This window comes from Mytilus californianus, unplaced genomic scaffold (assembly GCF_021869535.1).
Source record: "Mytilus californianus isolate M0D057914Y unplaced genomic scaffold, xbMytCali1.0.p SCAF_3, whole genome shotgun sequence".
Taxonomy (NCBI): Eukaryota; Metazoa; Mollusca; class Bivalvia; order Mytilida; family Mytilidae; genus Mytilus; species Mytilus californianus.
The window spans coordinates 48,201,827-48,207,826 of NW_026262679.1; the positions used below are offsets into that span (position 1 = coordinate 48,201,827).

General features: G+C 31.1%; 1 protein-coding gene across 4 annotated transcripts in view; it reads right to left on the minus strand.

Annotated features, from left to right (window-relative positions):
• Window positions 1-3,769, minus strand: part of LOC127734750 (zwei Ig domain protein zig-8-like) — a 52,218-nt gene extending 48,449 nt beyond the window's left edge. For 2 of the 4 annotated variants that reach the window (XM_052244756.1, XM_052244753.1), the window contains exon 1: window positions 3,536-3,769. The gene's annotated coding sequence lies outside the window, so the exon portion shown is untranslated. The remainder of the gene's footprint in view (window positions 1-3,535) is intronic. The other 2 variants (XM_052244755.1, XM_052244754.1) reach the window with 2 other exon arrangements.
• Between the last annotated feature and the right edge of the window lie 2,231 nt (window positions 3,770-6,000).

Genomic DNA, 6,000 nt, shown 5'->3' on the forward strand with positions numbered 1-6,000 from the left:
GACTGTGTCGGATGTGAATAACTCACCAGTCACAACCAATAAATAAATACAGCCATCCATCCTTGCAATGGTAATATAAAAGTACAATCGTTGAGGTCGGTGGCTTGCTGCCCGACACGAACTATTAACATATACACATTTTATCGTTACCCTTGTTTCTTGAATAGTCCATGTCATTTCAGCTAGAAATTGACATCGCTTAGTGAGAGCATTAACAGAGAAGAAAACTCATTTCTTGTTAACGTAATACATACAAATGTCACTGTAAAAATCCTCTCTTCCGGGCAAAGAGTCAATGAAACTGATGATAATGCAGCCATTTTATATTTAAGGATGACGAATGGCGTGTTTGATTGCTACGCTGTCAGAACTGATTGATACAGCATTCTATTATTTTTGAAAGATGTAATCCAAAGCCAAAATCTGATTACAGATAACGTGCTTTTTTTACAAAGTATTTCATTACAGCTTTGTTTTGGTTTGTAAAATTAAATCATTAAACAAACCCCAAATACAAAAAGAGCCCTGTTAAAAAGGTTGCATTGAACGAAGAAATGGCAAGTTGTAGAAATAATACTACATGTATGTGTACTTCTATTCATGACGGAGAAGACCTCCTACACTGAAAACTCATTAGCAGTGAATATAATTTATCCCAGTTTTTTTTTTTTCTAAATAGCAAAATTTAAATAAAAAAGACATACGCAATAATCAACTTGAAAAAAATTCATTGTTTGCACTTGTAGTTTTAATGTTTTTGAAGCATGCTGAGTACGATAAAAATGACGTTTTACAACATTATTTTGCGATAAAATTACTATTGTATTGACTAAATTAAGGTTTCAAGGAAGACATTTAGATTTCACATTCCTGCATGCCCGGATACTTTTAACAAAGCAGAAATTAATCTCGTTTAATCAAAGTTTGTTGTACAAATTGCTATTGTAGCTAATGACTATAAACAAGCTAGCTTATCCGTTCGAATGTTCTGCTTTGTCAGATTTATTTTCATTTCATTTAAAATCTCTGTTTACGAGTTTGACAGCTGGCTTGAAGCCTATTAACCTCCCCTGAGGCCAAACAAATATAGCGATATTACCATGACTTATCTCCGTATTAATAGGGCGATAATTGACTCAGTGGTCAGTCTATATATCATTATCATCGCCTTTGAGCGAGATACGTATAGATTAGTATACTCGAATGTAATGCAATTAAATATAGTCAAAGACATCACACTGATATATATTAATTTGTTGAGACACAATTCTGCACCGAACGTTCATTTCCAGGGGCAATCGCTACTTTTAATACAGCTATTACTATCGTGTTAAGTTGACTTGATAATATAAAAGGGACTGTTTAAAAAAAAAATATTGATAGAAAGTTACAGCGATTTTTTTCGAAACTTTTCCCATCAACAGTTTTTTAATCATTGCCATGTCCGAGAATGCCTGTACTGGGAATGATTTGAAAACAAAATTCACATCTTTCTCTTTCTGTTAATTATTATTCAACCATCAAATATTTGCTTCTCATAGTTAGCTTTAAATGGACATTTACTGGTTTTAAATTCCTAAGTTTTATGTCGTCACCTTTTACAATACCTTACTTTATTTATATTTATAATCATTTATCTGATAAAAACCCTTCTGATGGTTTTATAGTGACAGTTATGATCATCTGATAAAAATCGTTAATAAAATACATTTTTAACAAAGCAAAGCGATAATAGAAAATAAAACATATCGGTTGTATGTGGACGAGATTTCTCTGAAATTTCTTTATGTAAAATGGTCCTTATATGACGGTATGAAACTTATTAATAAAATTGAGAATGGAAATGGGGAATGTGTCAAAGTGACAACAACCCGACCAAAGAGCAGAAAACAGCCGAAGGCCACCAATGGGTCTTCAACACAGCGAAAGTATTTATTCTATGTACTTGTATATACAATCAGCTATGCAAGGCTAACAAGAAAAGCAAAAAAAAAACAAAAAAAAAACACATGTAGTGCATTGTATGTTTGACATTAAAAGTTTCATATTTTTCACACCCATGAAAAAAATTATAACAATGTGCTGTACATACATATAGTTGTAATAATATGTATTACATGAAGCATGTACAGTTTAGTCATAAACATACCACTTCATGTAAATAAGGTAATATTTACTTGGAACCTAAGAAATATAAATAAAACTTTTAAGAATCTGAACATTTATTAAGTATTTAGTGGTTCAAAAATAAAATATTCCACTCCGGATTTTTCTTGCTTGCTATCATTTTCTTTATTTTTTAATCGTATACTAAGGTTACATGTACATGTTTGATGCTATGATGATAGAACATTTTAGACTAAATTATTTCAGTGCTATTGACATGGTCAACGTCCTTTTGAATATATTGTACAGTGTATTCATATCTTGATCATTTATATCTAGCATCAATTTACACCCAGTTAATGTTACACATACAATGTTTGGCCTCAAATTACATGCATTATAAAACGATTATCCAAATATGCTAAAGATCGTCGTTTAATGGTCTGCATATGTTGTTGCGGTCACAACTAAAGTTGTATAGTGCAGACGTTTTTTTTTAAAGTTTTGTCTATGAGGATGCAATAGGATGCCAAAATTTTAATAAAGTAAATTAACGATAAGATGTTTTTACTTTCTTCATTTTCTTCTTTTCAAATCAATGTAATATTTTTAAGAAAAAACAATTAGCGGTTGGTATGGATGTATAGGAGTTTTTCACTATTTATATTAATTACAATATGTACTTACTGAATGAGTTAGCATGTCTCATATAGATTAAAGTACTTTTAACCACCTCTTATAAGAGCTGATGAAACGATAAAGTTTTCCCACAACGTAGTATTTTCTCATTCATATAGGATTCATATAGTGCAAATCTTAAAATATTAAGTGGTCAATTTCCTCTTAAGCAGAAACAATAACTGAGCTGGCGTCACTAAATTAATTTAAAAATAGAACGACTGTCGATCACAGGAATTTGTATTTATTGGCCCAATCTATAATGAAATTCCATTATATATGCAATCAATCTCATTTGACATGTATTATATGCAATTGTAAGTTACCTATTAATATTAAATGCAAGTTTCAAATTATAACACTAAAGTCAATGATTATGTACCAAGTATTTATTCATCATATTCCAACATTAAGTAAAATTCAATTTAAAATATTATGAACAAAGCCAAAAATAATTTCCCTTGATTGATTTTTTAGCCTTTAAAACCTCATAGGTGCTAGATTCATTCAGTGGCTGTCAATTATTATTATATTTTACAATTTAAGACTTCAATTTCAATTAACTAGCCCCAAACCATTAAATATGTAATTTTACGTTTAAAAGAATACTCGAATTTCATCATTTATTAAATTTGATAAAAAAAAATCATTAAACGCAATGAAAGGTGATAAATAATTTAAAATATTTTCACATTTCTCTAATTCTTTTCACCTGGGCTGTATCTCAATATTATTTGATAAGCAAACATACCTTTAGATCCCGTTGTTTAAAAACGGATATATATGAAACTTGAGGTAAAAATCCAGCTGAGAAAACTTACATAGGTAATCCGGTTACACAAATTTCACCTAACTGTAATAACTTTTTATTCACCTTTGTTTAAAAATCCATGGATCTTAATAATGCTACGAACTGTAATGATTATAAAGTAAAACTGATTAACAGCAGCACACGACAACTGCACGCGGGACTTCTGCTTCTGCAACCGACAGCCAATCAACAAACAATATCGATAAAATTCATTTGAGGCGTTAAAAATCTTATTGCAGGTAACCGCGTGTGGCCGTCTGTGGGTTGTTCATCGGGATGTCAATCAAATAAGTGAATTTTATCGGCTTTATTTACAATTATTTGAATAATATCACTTTATAGAATTCACGTATTCATGTCATTGATAAGTTTAGTGTAAGATATGTTATTTCTTTTCCAACAAGGTCAAACTAATTTAATGTTTCTCTAGGAACTTTTATCAGAATAAGAATGCAGGGGTATAACAATGACTTGTTATGCTGAATATCATGATTTTAAACGAAAACATGCATATAAAAAATAAACGAATGAATAATTGATTGTTGTTTGTTTGACTTATAGTTACAAATATCTCATGCACATTCAGGATGAGAATAACTTTGTGATAAATCCACTTGATAAGACTTGCAATGGTGGTCACACTGACCGAGAAAAATGTCGTGTAATTTGGACAACCACTCAAAGAATAGCATTAATAAAGTATGGGTATTTCTGCCGGACAGAAAGTCAAGATGGCAAAATGTCTATAACACAGTCAAACCTTGGAGCTCATGAACAATTGAATATCGTATTAATAAAATCGACAAATTAGACCAAATTTTGAAGGATTAAGCAGAATAGCTGAATCTACGGGACAAACTGGGCGTGGTCAAACAAAAGAATGGTAAAATACTGATTCATGTATTTTTAGAGTCATAGACCAGTGCGAAAAGGCAATAGAAAATCCGTCATAGGCAGGACAATATGGATTGGACAAAATTTAGCAATAACTTAACCGCCAATATAAATTGAATTGCGTGCGGTCGGTCATATTACTTGATAATAACTACCTATAATGCATAATAACATTTCTTTCATACTTGTATTCAATTGGTTTAATGCCTCTCGTGAAGATGTTTATTAACTTCTTCAGAGCAAGTGACTCTAATCAATACGTATATGACCGAGAGGTTCATTTTAGGCACTTACAGGGTGTTATTACATTGTCGCTTATCAGATAATCAAAATGGCCGACTGCACGAAGACTTCATGTTAACGCCTATATGAAATACAGGTATGCAGGCCAATCTTCATGAGAACAACTTTTTCAGTTCATGAAAAGTATGACTTGAAGGCGGTTCGAAATGTTCTTTCAAATAAGAAAGCTCATCAACAGGTAGGCTATGCAAGTGAGCTTTACCGTGAGTCTGTTGTTACATCTTGTCCACTTTAGACGGGTTTTTTTCGTATTGAATTCTTCTTAAATTCTGCAACAGTCTTGTCCACTAAATTAATGTAACTCCTATTGATTCAGAGAAGAAAGGATCCAAAGCTCACAACTTTTAAGTACAGTATTAAGTTTAAAAACGAAATCGAGTTTGTCAATCCAAACTGAGTTATCACATGTAATAAAAGATGTGAATACATTGAAACGAGTATTGAAATGGATTCGAATGTATTAAACCAGCTCGTAACATTAGATAGTGTACAATTGGAAGTTAATTATCTGTAAACACTATAAAATCCATTCATTCTGAAATAAACAACATTTACATTAATTTATTCGATTAACTTTAAAATCATGTAATCAAATCAGTATTTGAAGCAACACTTACAATTCGAAACCATACTAAAGTATAATGATACCACGATAAGTAAAAATGTCAATAGTTGTTACGTTAAATTAGCATACAAAAGGCATAGTCACAGTAAAGCGATAACATACAATACAAGAATCCTTTGGAAAATCAATGGTTATTTTATATTCAAAGTTTCAAGGACGTGTTATATTGTTATATGAAAGTTAACTGGTTCTCTAAGTAAGCAATTTGCCACCTTGGTAAGACATTCAGTAGCAGTAAATTTTAAATACTGTAGCTATCATAAACTTTTAAAAGATACATTCAAGTTTAAACTATATAAAGATGTATGCATGGCATATAAGATAAAAAGGTAATTGTCTTAGATAAAAAATACTTTAAAAGGAGATGCGCAGTAAACGTAAGTGAGACAACAAACCAAGGACACAAATAACCACAGAAGACATCCAGATGCCTAAATTTGAATACAGAAAAGCACTTCCTTAACCTGACAGATATCAATGCCAATGCTTATGGTTATGTTGTCATCATCCCGAATACGCATGAAATATTTGTCAATTGTTAAGAAATTTAACAGTCAATTATAAATTTTCGTATGTCATACAT